Below are 17,162 nucleotides of genomic sequence, written 5' to 3'. Positions count from 1 at the left end.
AGAATTTCATCCTGCACGGTGGCAACTGAGCATCTTCCAAGTAAAATCATTAATGACAAATAAATCCTACTGGGTTTTACGTTAACGCCCCTGCATGCAATAATGTTATGGTAGTACCAAATGTAATGATATCTGAAGAAATGAGGAAGTCAAAAGAAATTCCTTATATTCCCTCGTGATATCTGTGCTCTGCACTGCCATGCATCGCTCAGAAAACTGTACCAATGCTGGCTCCTCCAGACCGTGGTTGGACGCCCCTTCCCAACCACTTCATCCCAGGCTGTGCTGCTCCAGAGGAGTGCAATGGTCAGGCTTTACAGACTGGCATCCAGCCAGAAATGTGTAGGGCTTGACAGGTTAATTGCTTTGGAAAGTAGAGCCCAAGAAAATCTCTCCTCGGCAGCAATCCTGAACTGCTAGCACCAAAATATTGAACTGAACTAAAATCCTTGTGATTCCAAGGCTCACCTCTCCTTTTTATGGCAAGTGGCCATGAAAATCTTCTTTGGCACAAGGAGAAACTGGTTTTATGGACACACACCCCCTCCCCAGGACTGAAGCCAAGTCACCTGCTGCCATAGCAGATTCTCCAGAGAGGAAACCTTGAGAAGAAACAGCCCCTGATGCTGAGAAGGCAGCACAGATAGAAGCTCCACAGAACACAACTCAAAACACCCAGCAACCGTGGTAGCAGACCAAGCAGCCACGTGTCACCACAGACTGTTGTAGGAAAGCAAGAGGAGAAGGGCAAGAAAGACATAGGGAAAAAAATTTGTTGCCTCTAATTTCAAGGAGCTGAATGGGAATAGCTTCTGAGCAAAGGTCTGTAACCACTGTACTGACTGGTATGAACATACAGAACATCCTCTTGCCTCCTCAATGGCAGAGGTGGGAGCATGTAGCTGGTCCAGCTTTTATGCCTGGAACCGAAAAGCTCTGGACGTTTCGAGGGGAAATGCACCTGCAGCATCTGACAGGCACTGCTGCAGAACAGAAGCCACCAGTTTGATGAACTGTTGTCAGAAAACAGGACAGCTCTCTGCAAAGAGTACAGCTGTCTTGAACGACATGTGTGAAGTGAAAACCTCTCATGTACATAGGCAGCTTAACGAAGGTTGCTTCACTGAAGTTTGCTTCACTGTCCTCATTGGATCCGATTTACAAGAGAAGGTATCTAGAAATTATAACATTATTTTTGTTAGGATTACCCAAACAAGTAAGAATTCAGTCTCCTGGCATCTTTAAATTGCTGTGAGCTTTAATAGTCTGTTTTACAGCCTTGCAAAGCTCTGCCAACATAAGCCTCTGCTGTTTCATACTTAGCAAAGGTCCCAGCTGGACTCAGCCAGCCTGCAGTAAAAGCCACACTACCCGGATTTATTCTACTTGTACGTCTGCTGTCCATTACGGCACTGGAAATGTGTGCTAAGGACACGACAGCTCCCTCACAAGCAGGTTATTTTTGGCTACCAAGTCTCAAACTGGCTTGAAGAAATCAGGAAGCATCTCGTAGAGTATCACAATTTTGTCTTATTTCCTGTTCCACTTTTTTATAAGCATTTTATGCCTGCATGTTTCATCAATTAACATAAGGATTAAGCTGCTGCCAATCATAGTTCTGACCCTCAATTTATTTGCTGTGAAAAGAAAGCAGTTCACCATCACCCCAAACTCCTATTCAACGCGATCAGGGTATTTGCCCCCCAGATTCCCAATATACGATGGGTTTCACAGAACTCATTCACGTAGAAACCAGACATTTTGAGATGATGACGCAAGACCGCAAAAGTTGCAGAAAAAATTGATGTGACAATTGAAATTTAGGATCCGTGTAGTAAAATGAATTGGTTTAATGCCTCATTAATAGAAAAAAGGTACACACTGCAAGACATTTCCGTAATGTTTTTGTATTAAAAATTTCCCAATATACATCATCCTTCTCTCCCTCTCAGCCCACCATCAAGCACCTTTTATGTTAGTCCAGAAGTGAGAGTCTGGGGGAAGAGCAGTGGTTGACTTCCAGCGCTGTTTTTGGCTTAGTTGAAGTGTTTATTTCATTTTAACATCGTTCCAGAAGACCGGCAACTAGACAAACTTTGCTGACCATGAAGCAATCTCGTTGCACATTACATTTTGCAATTGCTGCAGGGTATCAAACAGTAGGATGGAGCAGAGTTGCAAACAAATAAGGTAAGTTACATACTGTGGTACCTGATCAGCGCTTTGAGACTGGTCCAATTTTTGTAAGCACCGTTTTACATCTAAATCTGGCTGCGTGACAGGGAAGACTGTCTTCTAGTAGCTTCACTTTTTAAAGAGGCCAAGAGCTGAGAGCAAATAGGATAAAAAAAATAAGAAACCCATTACATATGCTTCTCTCTTCCTCAGACATACAGATATTTTACAGTGAAATGTTTCTGCTTTCATGAAGGATTTCTCTTCCTTCTTTCATCCTTTCTTTCCCTGTTGCTGCAGGAAAGATCCAACAAGCAACAGGACGCAATCCTGTAAGCACATGGGCACACTAGCAACCATACTCACGTCTGAAAAGCCTTTCACAAGATCCAAGCACACGGCAGCTCTGGTTTTTCTCGCTATATGGCACAAACAGAGAAAATTACTACAGCTTAAAAACATCTTACCTTTCAATAAAAATAATTAAAACTATCTCCTTCAGCTGTTTTTGCATGATTGCTTTGTATTACTTTGTAATCGATTCTTACCTTAAGGTTAGTTTTTGTGCTAACAAAACTGTAAAGCAGTCTAGACATTTAGATCCTACCTTGACAAGCACAGTACAAGCAGCTAAACTCCAAATAGATCGATCTGCTCATTCAAGGATGTTGCACAAGAAATCATTTAAGCAATAGTCTGTACGGGAGCTACTTAAGCAGTGGATGTACTTGAAACACGATTACTTGTAAGCCACATTTCCAGAATGAAACGCTTTAGCCCGATAGCTTTTAAGCTCGACAAGAACATCTGTCAACCCCCCCCCCAAATATGTATGTGGGCAGGTGTCAGCTCTCTGCATCATATTGCAAAAAATACGCTGCTAGCCATTCTACATTTTCAATATTTTAATCACTTTTGTATTTATTTAAGGGCTAACCTAGAGTCTTTTGTACTAAACACAGTACTATCCACTTCTCAGAGTTTCATCTATAAAAGACAAATCATGAGGGTGGATTTCACAAAGGAATGGAAATGAGAGACTAGAAGAAGCCACATACTCTTCATATAAAGTCTCTTTTGGTTTGTGACTACCTGATCCCTTGATAATTAAACAAAAAGAAATAAAAATAATGGGAGTATATACTGATGAAAAGACAGAGGAGGGGGATGAGCAAGCTGAATTTGCTGCCAACAACCAGCCACAACCTTAGAAATGCCTCTGAATACTCTAAAGTTGCTCCAGTTGTTTACAGTCTGGAGTTACTTCTTTAGTTTCCCCATACAGAATAGTGGTGAAAAGCAGTGTATTACTGTTTTCACCAGTACATCTAGGAAAATATCCCTTGCTACAGGGATGCCTTGCTGTAGGTTGGTCTGTGTTATTAGCTCCCCAAAAGCTGGATGTAGTATGACAAGCTGGTTGAAGAATGATCTTCAGAAATTATCTTCATTGATAATGCCATCCTGCTGCAACTAGGGACAGAACTCACACTCTGACTGTCCAGTCTCTGGCCAGTTCTGTTTCTCTGAAGAGCTGCAATTCCAGAGAAAACTTCTTAGATATTATAATGTCCTTGGGAAGATGACTCACTTTTGTGGCTTACGCTGTTAACAGTGTAAGAGAGGAGAATGCAAAAAGCTCCCAGGCTGGCAATGAAATCTTTCACAAGATCTCACTTTCAGCATGTCCGGAGTACAGTAATTGGAGATTGGCTTCCTGCTGCTGACTTTTTATTTCCTCATACCTCACAGACAGATCATTAAACCAACAAGGTGTTGTTTTTTTCTCTTTTAAGTCCACACTGATGATTCTCATTGGGAAAACCATCTCCCTTTATCTTCACTCTCAGTACTGTATGGCTTTCCAAACCATTCCAAGTATCATCTTTACAGAGATGACCCAAATCAAGACCTCGTGTTACATATTTTACAAACTCTATCTACTAGAGATTGTATTTTCTCCTACGAAAAATCTCCAGCTATATAAAAGCACCTAACAATGCTAGAGCTTAAGTGTATAGTATTTCTGCATTCAGCAACTCTGTTCACTAAAATAACACACTTCCCTGTTTTCAGTCCTAGATAAAACCATTAAAGATTCTCTTTGGAGCCTCTTGTATAAAATTCACAAGGAGCAATTCCCCAATCACTATAACCGATTTCAAATGGTGCTAGAAAATATTATTGACTCTGAACACCAAAAGAAATCAGTCATCCTCTAAAGGGGTTACTGAGATCTGCAAGGACGAAGAGTTAAGTGCTGGACAGTATTTTACATTGGAGGATCCCCAAATACTTGGTAAGTGTTAATTAATTACCTCTGTGGCACTGTTCACTAAAAAAAAATGTTATAAATATTATTAAAATGCCTGTGAAAAGACAATGATTTAGAAAGAGAAAACTGTCAAATCAACCATTAGCTACACGCATCTTTTAATATGGTAAAGCCAATCTTGAAACACTTCAAAGTTCTCCAAATTTCAGTAGCCTTGGCTAATGTGACCTACCATGCGTGGTCCAATTCTCACAGATGCTGATGCTGGCCATTTCCATTAACTACACCTAGCATATCAGGATATCCACTTGCAACTTGAGCACTTGAAAGTTAAGTCACGCAAAATAAATAAGCATATTCAGATCTGCCAAACATACCAGAATGAAAAAGCAAACACACAGCAGGGATGCAAACAGCATCTAGAATTCCCAGTGCTTAAATTTAAAATTATCTGCTTTAAAGTCTATTGTGCGTCTTGCATGAGACATGTACACGGTATTTACAATGGCAGTAAAGAACTAACAAAAATGTAAGGCTGAAACCAGCCTCAAGTTGAGAAGAAAGTGGAGCAAATGAAGTTCCTTTCCTTATTCCTCACCATGTTGTACAAACGAGCTGTTTGTACTAGATTTACTAGTTGGTGCATTAACATTAACGTCTTCAATATTGTGTTGCAATTCTGTATTACGCTTTTTTGCACTGTATGTTTCATAAGCCCTTCTCTGTTTCCAAAGTTCTGGTTCACCACCTACAAATACTATAAACATGCTGTTGCCCAGCAGTATTACAGCAGAATTTCTGCCTTTGAAATCACACATTGCATGGCTCTCCCAAGGGTCATCTGGGCCATAGACTCTGCAGTCTCAGCCTACCGAGGGACTTCATTTGGTGGTGGAGCCAATTGTAACAGCAGAAGCACGCAAGGAAGATCTTGGTCTCCTCTTTTCCAGCGAGGTTTCCGAAGAACTGTTTCACTGATGAAGGCAGGGATTCTTCCTCCAAGAACACTGATTTCAAATGGTGCTAGACAATGAATAGTTAAATCTAAACCACCATATGAAACCAGCTTCCTGAGGGAGCTTGTTTCGAGCTGCGATGATATTCCTGTAACAATAAATTGGAAATGCCACAGAAGAATACCTGTCCACGTTGGGGTTTTATCTTTATTTTTCCTATTAAATAGTTGATGCCTTTTCCTTAGTCTTACCCTTGATTTTGGTTTCAGTCACCAAATGTTCATTTCTGTTTTCTATTGTAGTGCTACCAACTGAAAGGGAATTGCTTACAGCAGTGTCACTCTGAAGAATTTTGTTAGTCAGGCTTGGACAAGACGTACAAGGGTTTAACCAGGAAATTTTTGTTACTGTCTTCTATTACCAGATTGTGTCTGCTGAGGTCTGCCCACAGCCTGACTACCACCAAACAGATCATCAGTAAGGGAATCACTGCTGCAAACTCCCTCTAGAGACAGCAAAGCAACGTGTGAAAGGTCTCCTGCAAGATGTTAACATATCTTATTTTTAACAGCAGCAGCAGTAGCACCAGCGTGTGACAGAAGCTACGTATTAATGCCTAAATATTGAATATTCATTCAAACGGTCACGCGGATAGTCTGAAAACCAGCCCACCTGTCTGCTAGCTCTCGCTGAGGTGGTATTTGCAACATTAGAGAAAAAGTGCGTGCCCAAACCTAACGTTAAGGATTACATTAATTATGGACTATTCAGATCTGGCACTTGCCACGTGGTCCCAGCACTACTTCTAAGAAGTCTGACACAGCGTTTTTTTCCTGGAAGTCTGCTACTGAAGTGTGTCCTAGACAATTTACTCACTTCAAACAGATGTATTTTTTTATAACCTGTCGGCAACTTCTCATCTCAGCTGGCAGAACAAACACATCCGAATTACATCTGCAGAATAACGTCAAGCAAGTTTGAGCGTTTGCACAGACTACAAGGCTCAGCCATGCTCACAGTGACATGTTCTGGGAAGTACTCAAAAGGTACATCACAGCCTCTCAGCAAGGAACAAATTACCCAAAGCAGCAGCACTGCCACAACAGGCACGGTCTCTTTCGATGGCAGGGCAGAGGGGAGGCACAATGAGACAGTGTGCCCCATGTGGGTGTAAAACAACATTGTTTTAAGGGAAACAACCCAACGGAGTAGGCTGGGCCTCTGAAAGCGGGCAGTTGCTTCAGTTACTGGAAGAGCTATAACTATGCCAGGCCACATCAGCGTTGGATTTATTATGCAGCTTTTCTGTCCAGAAAGTGTCTGTGTGGAGCAGAGCAGTCAGGAAGCAGCTTGGCCAGGAGCAGCAGGACTGAGCAGTGCTCATGCCCATCTCCCCAGGCTCTGCCCCAAGCACACAGCTTGTCTGTAAATCTTCCATGGGGGCACAAGAAATGCTAATGCTTTAGCATGGGTAAAATAAAGCAGCTTTAAAGCGTGGGCAGGACTGAACTGCTTAAAGCCATACAAAAGCCTCAAACTTTGCCTTGCTGTAGTGTATTCAAGAAGAGTGAAGCATCTTACTTTTTCCCTCCTGCAGTTTAATACAGCTGGTGTGCACTGTACGTGCCTCTGGAAGTCCTGTGAAAGCTGATGTTAGTTGATTACAACCATCACCCAAGCTGAACCCATCTGTGGTCTCCTGAAGACAGCCAAATATTCTCAAACTCCTCCTCTTCAGAGGACAGGAACCCATGTAAAAAAACTAATTACTTCTGTTTCTAAGGTTTCATCACCTCCAGAGGTGCATCTCTCCCTTCGTTTACCACAATGACAAAAAAACCAACTAGCTTAGACTAGAAACCTAACTTCCAGACGGCTGAAGATAGAGGAGAGAAATCTCAAATTAGCGTGGACAGTTCCCACAAGGGCATCTGTCAACAGTGTAGCTAACACACTCCTCTCCAAGAAAATCTTCATGAGAAAGTCCATGCGATCCATCTGTGAAACAATGATAGCAACGACACTTCACAACCATTATCTTCCCTGGACAAGGCGAGGTTAAATCATGCTATAGCATCTTTTTCTGTACAGTTGCATTCCTGATGTACGTGGGATCTGAAGCTGAGGTCCAGTTGCATGGCTCTGTATCACTAGCCTTAGAACAGAGGCAGACCACCGCATCTCCATCTGACTATCCAGAGAGCAAATTCTTCCATTTAATATCATTTGTACTTTCGAAGGAAGCATCTTTCAAAACTTGTAATAACTCTGCATGTTTCTAGAACACAGATAATGAGAAACACTCTCGCATTAGGGCTGTAAACTGTCATTTCTAAATTGGAAAAACAAATGAACTGCAGATAGACAGCTATTGTACTTCTCCAAGATGCCTCCTTGTCATTAGGTCCTGTAAGTTTTAAAACATTTTCAGATCTTGAACTGTTCTGTCCTCCCTAGATTTAACAATGAGAAAAGCTGAGAGCAATTCTCTCATTTAACTGGAAAGGAGTAAGAATAACAGAGAAGATAATGTCTTTACATTTACACATCTACTTAGCAGAAAAGCAAGAGCTTGGGAAATAGGAAGAGCAAACCCAGAATTCATAGACTTAGATAAAAATTTTAGATGGAACAGTTTCCGTTTACATTTTTGTTTCTGTGGTGACAAACTAACACTGTTCTGTAATATTCCAGAGAAAATTATGGGAATGACATATCAGTGACTTAAACCCTGATCTTAAATACTTCATAATTCACGTGTTTTTATTTGAGATCGATGGGATTACTTACATGAGTAAAGTTTTGTCTGCAATTAAACCACTGCAAGATTAGTGTTTATGATGGCTTTGTTTTGCTGTTGAATAATTTTGGTGGTTTAGCTTACAGGTGGTTTAGCTGCGTTGAAACACCCATCAGGTAACCCTCTCTCTTCCAGTGATGAACTCCTGCAGTGAAGCATTTGGAATAGTATGTGAACTGCGATCCCATCTTTGACTGCGAATGACAACTGTGGGCACTTTATCACATGAATCCAGGGATAATCAGAGAGAACATCTACTGGGAGTGACCTGGAAAGATGTCCAACTGGACTAATGATCCTGTACAGGGAATTCGTAAAAACTAAGTCTTATTGCTTCCTTTCCATGCTCTGCTGTAACAGGAGCTCTGTAAATGGATTTTGTTAGAGCTCTACTTATGACAGATTTACGATCCATCTATGACAGGCTGAAAGACCGAGTCAGCCTGTAATTTGCAGACAATAGCCTGCGAGTACGTTATGTCTGACAAACTGCTCAACTTATTGTAACTTTTTAAATTCCTTTTTTTTAATAAAATGTGGAGCCAAGGGAAGATGACAGATTGACAACTCTGCAGAAAGCCTCTGTCACAGAACAGCTATAGCATAGGAAGGGATTGTGCGAACTTCCTACTTAACGCTTGGCCATGTATCTCATTTATGAGCTGCTGCAGACACCCTATGGCATGATGAAGATCAAGGAACCATTGAGAAATTGTCTGTCAGCTGAAAAACCAATTAATACTAACTGCACTGAGGAAGAACTGCCTACCAAGATAGAAATTGAGACTGTGAAGTCAGTTACAGATGTCTTTAAGGGATTTCTTTTTTGGTCATTTTCAACTTGAACTTAAAACCACAGCTCTTGGGGAAAAGCTGCTTCATCTTTTATTTTTCTGCACCATCAATCCCCCAGCGTTTTCACCACCAGCTTAATGAATTCCAACTATCAAGAGAGCTCATCTGCTATGTAATTTGTCTTTTTTTTGTTCCCTTCACTAAACATGCAGGAAAAATGTTTTTAATTTGCAAGGCTGAATAAATACCTACTGTGTTTGCCAAGACTTTATTGACATTCATGGCTGTCCACAAAGCTGACTGACTTCTCACAGAGATGGTTTATCTCCTTAAGAAAAAAACCCGCCCAAGCAAGAAGATGTTAATCTTTCTTAATGAAATAAAATAAAATGAAAAGCAGCAGTTCAACAAAGAATACTGTGGCTAGTGAAACCCCTTCATCCAGGATATGGTCCCAGAGCAGATTTTTGTTGACAGCAAGATCACTTAACATTGGGACACCCTCCAGCACTCCCTGCTGCCTCTGATGCTGCAGTTCATGTCACCTTCAGTTGTACCCATACAACTGCCCACGGGCCATGCTGTAGACAAGTCACTCAAATGATTCTAATTCAAAGAAAAAAAAAGTGTTTCTTTTCTTGACAGATATTTTCAGTCATCTGCTTTTCCACACGGTCAGGAAAGAGATGGCACTGCATTGCTGCTGAGCTGGAAATGAATGGCTGGGAGTAGGCAGAAACTTATTAAACTGGCACTAGCGAAAGACATGAACTGTGGAATTACACCTTGGATAGCATCAAATCACATCTCCCTTGCTCAGCTGGTCATGAGGAGTTGAGATGAGTTTCAGCCTGCAATGAAACACACTTCTTGAACTTTCATAAGAAAATCAATACACCAAACTTTGAGATTCTTACTCAAGTTTTACTAGGTTTTTATAAAAGGTCCAACTTTTCCTGTAGGCCTGCTGCCTGAATTTTTCCGTTTCAATTTTTCTTGCTGAACAATTTTGTTATCTTAAAATCAGCAATGTGCATGAAACAATCAAAGCCTCCACAGCTGGAATTTAATATGATCAGACAGTCTGCAGTGGCTTGACATAAACAGGTAAGAAGAAAAAGCACTTGGGTCATTTGGGAGGAAATTAATGACATGACAAACCATTACTGTCAAAATTTCCTACACTGATGACAGTACTTCACATATCTCGCTTTCCTTCCTGTGCTTTGTTTAGCTGTACTGAAAAGAGCTACCAAGCGATCTGGGGAACATTCCTCTGGAACAAGCAAACAGCCCTCAAATAAAGACGAATATTTCCTACTAGTGAAACATCCAATTTATCTGTTAAGTATGCACAATACATTTATCTTTTTAATTTCAGAAGCTTCTCAAAGCTTCTAACAAACAGGAAAGGTCTGATGGCTACAAGGTATTTACAATACCAGCTGATACCAAGGAGGGACACAGATGTGCTATACCTCAGAAAAAACAGCCTCCACCATGTACAATTTTCTCCATATATTTCTGGAACAATTCATTATTGACAGGTTTGTCCTCAGAGTCTGGAAGAAAAAAAATACCAGAAGCTGTTTGAATTAGTCCCCTCTTTGTGTTGTTCTTCAAAAAGATAAATCAAAACGCCGCTTCATAATCATTCTTCTCTTCCTCCAGCCTCTTATACTGGCTTTTAGCCAAGTTACGGCTCCTCACCATCTGAACTTATGTGAGTGCATTTACAGTCCAAACAGGTAATCAAGGTTTACCACTAACCCCATCACTAGAATACAGGTGTCGTGTTCCCTATGGAAGGAGTCATTTTCGATTAGAGCTTCAAAAGTCATCGAACGAAATTGCTGTCTCTGTTTCACGCAGAAGTATTCATGTAGACAGTCCTTGTAATATATATCCAAATTGGTCTCCTGGTAGACCTCCTGGTAGACTACCTAAAGGTGCAGTCCACCTACACACTAACTCCATGGCAGCGGTGGGCCCCCGTGCCATGGGGGTATAATTCTTTGTGGAGGAAGGATCTGTAAATAGCAGGTGCCAGAGAATCACCTACTGCGTAGAGCAGTATCTTTGACGTACAAGTTGTCTCAGATTTATTCTAAACCCTGTTTTGAAACCTCTTCAGGCTGATTTTGGGGATTATTAGGAAACAGAAATCCTGAAAATACAAAAGAAGGCTTATCAAGCACAGGAAAAACAGTAAGATGTTTTGTGACAAAGGCTTCAGTACGTGAATTATGCATTACCAAAAACTGACTTAGTTCGTACGGGAGGAGGGAGATTTCTGTGCATCCAAATCCAAGCACAACGGGCACAAGCTGCACTGCAAGGAATTACATGCAGTCCTGTACAAACATTATCAATTTGAATACCTCACTCTCCTTTTTGCCCGATTATTACCTTGCATTATTTGTTAAGAATTTGAGGCAGAAAACAGCAAAATAACCTGTTAACTCCTTGAAATCAGTCATTACCAAATTCAGAAAGCACTTCTGAAACCATAAGGAAGCAGGACTAGTCTGGCTTCAGCCTCTCCTCTCTCTATTTCTGTCCATATTCCCACCCTGTGCCCATCACCATAGCAGCTGACTGCTCTTCTGTCAAACAGCAATCTTTGGGACAACAAAGACAGGAATATAGGGTTGGGTGTTTTTCCCCAAGGGGATCACAATTTGCTGGATAAAAGCGGCAGATGTTATACTTCAGAAATCGTACAGGACAACCATAATGAACAATGTAATTCCCCGTTGTTTTCTAAGGTACGCTAACAAAGGTAAGTTAACAAAGCAGCCACCCACAAGACTCACTGTTGCTTGTCCATGTCTTTACATTAGAAAAAGATTTTTTTCATTCCCACTGCTGTCTTACATATGCAGAAGTATCTCATTGGGATCTGGGAGAAAACTGATGATTGCGGGGGGGAGGCGGGGTGAGGGGAAGATTTCTTCAGCTTAAAATATTTCTTCTGACTTAAAGCTTTTGGAATCTGAAGAGCGATAAGCATCATTTTTAGAAACCACCCTGGCAACGTAGCTGTTATATAAGTTTCAATAGAAGCTCTAATCCCAGCGCTGAACAGAAATGCCCCTGTCATGAAGCACTCAAAAACTACACCTACTGTTTATATTCTTATGCCATGCATTGTATCGCATCCACTTACGTCTCTACAAAGTGAGCTCTCAAAACCAGGCGCCTGTAACTTTTTTGCCCCTGTGCTTATCTTCAGCACTGGATTCATTTACGTTGCTACATAAATGATCATGCTAGTTTGTCAAAGGATGAAAGGTGACCTGGAAAAAATTGCTTTTACGTATCTTTTAAAAATAGCAATAAACACACATGAAAATGTTTATTTTTCTGTATTTTTTTCTGGTATAATACAAACTGCAATTCTGACTATTTTGAAAGACTCCACGATTACTGAAGAGGAAGTGAAATTAAAATCATCACACAGAAAAAAAAGATAGCAATTAAGAGGGATAGGAAATTCAATCAGACCGCTCCAAGAGTGATTGTTTTTAATCCCAACTGAATTCCCACGCCTGACAAACAGACTGCAGAGGATCTTTCAGCTGAAGACAAATATTCTTTACTCCTCCCATCATGTATGACACTGCAAAAAAACCAAAACCCAAGCCAGAAATATTTTCAGAGCAAACCAAACCACCTTTGAACCCTTCTTTGTTATGCTGAAGAAGCAAAGAATCAGAAATCGAATTTTTAAAGATATCCACTCCCTACATACTGGTGCTGCACAGCAACAAACACAATATAGGCCAGATATATTTACACTACATACTTCACTGCAGGAAACGTAACCAATGCAGAGAGCATATTCCATCCATTTACTGGAAACAGAAATTATTTACCTTTCAGTTTGCACATATTTATAAATAGGTTTTCCCTCAAACAACATGTTCTTCCTTTGGCATATGCAAGGTGCTCTCATGAGATCAGCACCTGGAATTTATAAAATGGTTTATTTAAATGCATGTTTGCATTTCCACTTCAGCTTCCCCTTATAAAAGGAGAAAAAGGTCACACGCTTACGGTACTTTTTTACCAGTTTGGTTCCGTTTCGGATCACCTGATTTTATTACAGAATGAAAGAGCGTTACAGGAACACAGCCGGTCGATACTTGCCACCGCTGCAGGGGAGGCCACGGCAGCAGCTCCCCAGGGCTGCTGCCAGGGTTGGCGTCCCAGAGCCATGAGCCGTGCAGACCCTCCAGGAACTGCCCATCTCCTCGACCGGCAAAAGAAACACAACCACCCGGCGGTTTAACATTCCCCTCCATTTCTGCATCTTCTTGGTTAGGCCAGGGTATGTCACCTAATTAAAGAGCTTGTTTCTTCTGGCTTTGAAGAGAGAGGGATGACAGGTTTACCTGAAGATTTTAGGGACTGATCCAGTGGCCTCTAAGTTGTGCTACAGACTGGAAGAGCCAGGAAATGAGAGGGATCTTCACTGCATGCTGAACAAGGATGATTCTCCGTCAACTGGATCAACTGGCAAACATCTGGCAGTGCTGGAATTGATTACGTCTGCCCAACCACGCACAGCTTTGAGTATTTACTGATCCTTACTCCTGAACCCCTTTTTACTACTCAGTTCATGTATTTGACTACTGCTGCAGGACAAAATACATCATCAGGATAAAAACAGACATGGTGCTTCAATAATAAATACTGATGCTGGCATACACCATGAAAATTATAGAACTGATTAGAGGACCACGACATAATGCTCCACATATTAAACACAGCCAAGCAAGAGATGGGGAAAAGCAGCTGTTGGATTTTGAAAATAGTTTTGTTTTGCGGGGGAGTTTTTGCTTTAATCTACCACAGCTATTGAACAACTTGAGTGGCATTAGAAAAATATGTCCCTATCTATCAGAAAAAGATAACATACATGTATCCATTTTGCTGCAACTTACTTGTGATCTTACTAGTCTCCTCCCCATAACTGGCTCCATCTTTTGAAGCTATAAACGAGGTCAGTATCTTGTAATTTGAGCATTAAAATAAGGAAGGCTGAAGCTCTGTTTCTAGTCTGATTTTCTGTGGGACCTGAGAAACTCAGTTTGTGTAGATTCTGCAGCTATGTAGACATTTACCTTCCCAGTGATTTCCAATGGACACACCGTAAAGCAGCTGTAGCAGGGCAGAGTCCTGTCATGGACCAAGACACACTGATCTAGGAGCTTCATATAAAACAGAATAAAAGGAGTTTCGTTTCTAGTTTACTGCCTGAGGCAAGGAAGAGTGAAGAGACATGAAAAAAAAGGAAGCATGAGGAATAACGAGACAATAAAACCCGATATAAAAGCAGATTAACAGCATGATGGCCTGTCTACTCTAGGCATCATAGGAAGGTATAGCTTTAAAATAAAGGCTTAAATAAAAAGGTATTTTTGTGGCATTTACAGAGGGTTGGCAGGGGAGAAGCTCCTTTCTGTTGAAACTGTACTGAGCTGCAGCTGATTGCTATCAATTCACTTGTGCACAAGTCAGGCAAACATCTCAGAAGAGAAATAAAGTGATGCACAGAGGTGCAGATCTGGAACTTGACTGCACAGAGACAGTAGTCAAGTATATGTTTCCAGGGGAAATCTGGAAGACAGAAGATGCCGAATGTGCACAGAGAGAATGTCATTGTGTATATTAAGAATGTGATTAAGAAAGCTCACAAAACCCCCAGAATTACAGACATCCAGTCAGGATAGAATCTTGAGCTGGACAACATGATTGATGGTGTTGAATGCTTGACCAGTGAAAAAAGGTAAGGATGAAGAACTAGTGCTAATATTTGGCTAAGAAAAAGCAACTAGAAACTTCAAAGTTTCCAATGAATTCAAGAGTCAGACATCAGCCTGGAAGTGGTGTAGGACAGAATCACAAAGGAGAATCCCAAATTGCAAATGGCTGGTCTAACTTCCTACTTCTAAAAATGTGGCCATTACTAGACTAAGGAAAACTAAAACCAAAGGAACCCTAATGATTTAGTGCAGAAGAGAGTTAGCTCTCTATTCTGTCAGCATTCGAGTTCTCTTATTTGTAAGACATGATTAAATTAATTCATCAATTAGTAAATGAGTTCAGTTAGTTCACGGAGTGTAATTAGTTTATTCTACTCTGTTAACAGGCACATCCTAGTGTTGCTTTATAATATTTTGCAAATTCAATTTTAATTTATTAGACATGATGAGAAAAGGGGAACCTGAAGGCAGCAAACAAAATTGTAACAAAGACAGATGCAAAACTTACTGAGATAACGCACAACATAAATAGCAGTAAGCATCTGCTAGCAAGGCCCGTTCCCTGCTCAGCAGTGCTGACCATTCTACATTAACTGCTTTGTGGTTAAAACAGGTCTGAGATGACACGTGCAGGAACACGGCAGCTGCCAGCCCGTGATAGTGTCCCTACAGCCATTTCCCTGCAGTTGGACTGGGTTTTCATTTTGTACTCCCCTTTCAGTCCCTTGCAAATAGTTTCATCAAGAAATTCCTTTTTCACAGAACTACTTTAGATTTCTTTGTGGTTTTAATACTGGCCAAGGAAATTTACTCAAGTTTATCCCCACAATTGTCTACCATAGCAACTGTGAAGGTTAAGAGAATGAAACAAAGTGAAGACTGCGTAACTAAGTATGTGCTATGTATCAGTAAAAGCTGATAGTCATCTGAACACAGTATGTACATACACCTGCACACCGAAGTCCAAGGGTAAAGCAGGAGCCAGCAGAAGAGCTCTAAACAGGCTGTGGGATGGTGGTGTCAGGCAGGACATGCAGAATTCCACATGCACCAGTGTGAAGATGCAGCTTCCTTTGGGCACAGAGAGAAAACAGCGAAGGACGCACACTTAGCCAAGAAGGGAAATCAGCTGAGCCACGATAATATTAATAGACTACTATTAAGCCCTCATTAACAGGAAAATTAAGTTAGGTTTCTATCAATAACAAGCCAAAAACATTTTTCTTCTATCGGCGCAAAACACACATGACTGCATCTTTGGGAAGCCCAGTTTTTCCTGCTCAAAGGGTGACGCAGCACTAAGCAGCAAGATATTGCTGTCTCTGCAGATGGCTGCCTGACGAGTGCCCCTTGCCACGAGACTTGGAGCCTGCAGGCGTCAGCCACGTGGCTCGTCTTTGTTCTGCCTAAATTTTGGCAGGATTTAGGTGCCTGGAGTCCGGAGTGATTAAACTCTCTACTCGGTAGCTGCTTGGGCATCAGCACATGCCATATTAGAGCCTGGTATTACCTGCTGTTCACGATCGAAGGTGTCCCGCTTGGAGCGAGGGAACCTTCTTCTCACCTAGACTCTGCTGCAATCCGTTTAGGCAAAAGTGGCCTGAACACTAGGTAAGTCCCCTTAAAGAGCCCAAAACCCACCAAAATCCATGCCAACACCACAGCTCTCTCCAGAACAAGGCTACAAAGGAACACTGGTGCTCACCACTTTCACTGGAGTTTGGAGACTGAAGCACCCACCCAGAAAGCAGGAGAGCCCCTTTTTATGTCTTCTCAGTCTTCAGCTTCACACTACCCTGGAGAACTGCAGCAGTACAGATCCAACACACGAGGCCGAACACCTCTCTGCAACAGTTACGCTGCTCCTGGTACCCAAACATGCTTTTTCAGAGCTAACCTGAGCTCTCCTGTGCTCACTGCCATGTACACATACCTTCAGAATAACTGATGCCCAAACCCCGGTCTAATGCATCATGAACAAGGTCCCTCTGAAGTGTCTCCCTCTACGCTGGCTGTTTTGATTCCAAAATAATGAGAATTACATCACATCCACACCCCTGCCATTTTCATAATACTGGAAGCGTTCCCCCAGACTTTTCAGTCTCATTCTGTCCCATTCCCATTGGGCTGAAAACTGAGCTCTACTCTGTGATCCAACACTTTTTCACAGCAGATGTAGGAAGCATTTCCTAATTCTGGCCCAGGCAGTGAGTTCCACACCCGAGCACGAAAGTCCAGCATGGAGACATAAACTGGGCATCAGTTTATGTGCTTAAAAAAAATTCAAAACCAGCTCAGTACTGGATATTTCAAAAGAGAGTGTATGATGCATGTACAAGGGGACACAGCTAAGCATCTCTTTGATCTGAAGCTTAAAATATACAACCTTT

General features: G+C 41.4%; 1 protein-coding gene across 3 annotated transcripts in view; it reads right to left on the bottom strand.

The window, feature by feature from the left end:
• LOC115341263 (endonuclease domain-containing 1 protein-like) overlaps positions 1–17,162 on the bottom strand; it is a 176,581-nt gene that overhangs the window by 43,077 nt on the left and 116,342 nt on the right. For 2 of the 3 annotated variants that reach the window (XR_005932476.1, XR_005932477.1), the window contains 3 exons: positions 12,880–15,843; positions 10,480–10,563; positions 9,247–9,852 (listed from right to left, as the gene is read on the bottom strand). The gene's annotated coding sequence lies outside the window, so the exon portion shown is untranslated. Of the gene's footprint in view, positions 9,853–10,479; positions 10,564–12,879; positions 15,844–17,162 lie in introns of those variants that run through there. The other variant, XR_005932478.1, reaches the window with a different exon arrangement.

This window comes from Aquila chrysaetos, chromosome 5 (genome assembly GCF_900496995.4).
Source record: "Aquila chrysaetos chrysaetos chromosome 5, bAquChr1.4, whole genome shotgun sequence".
Classification (NCBI taxonomy): Eukaryota; Metazoa; Chordata; class Aves; order Accipitriformes; family Accipitridae; genus Aquila; species Aquila chrysaetos.
The sequence above is the reverse complement of the archived record's forward strand: the minus strand, read 5'-3'. Positions and strand labels throughout refer to the sequence as shown.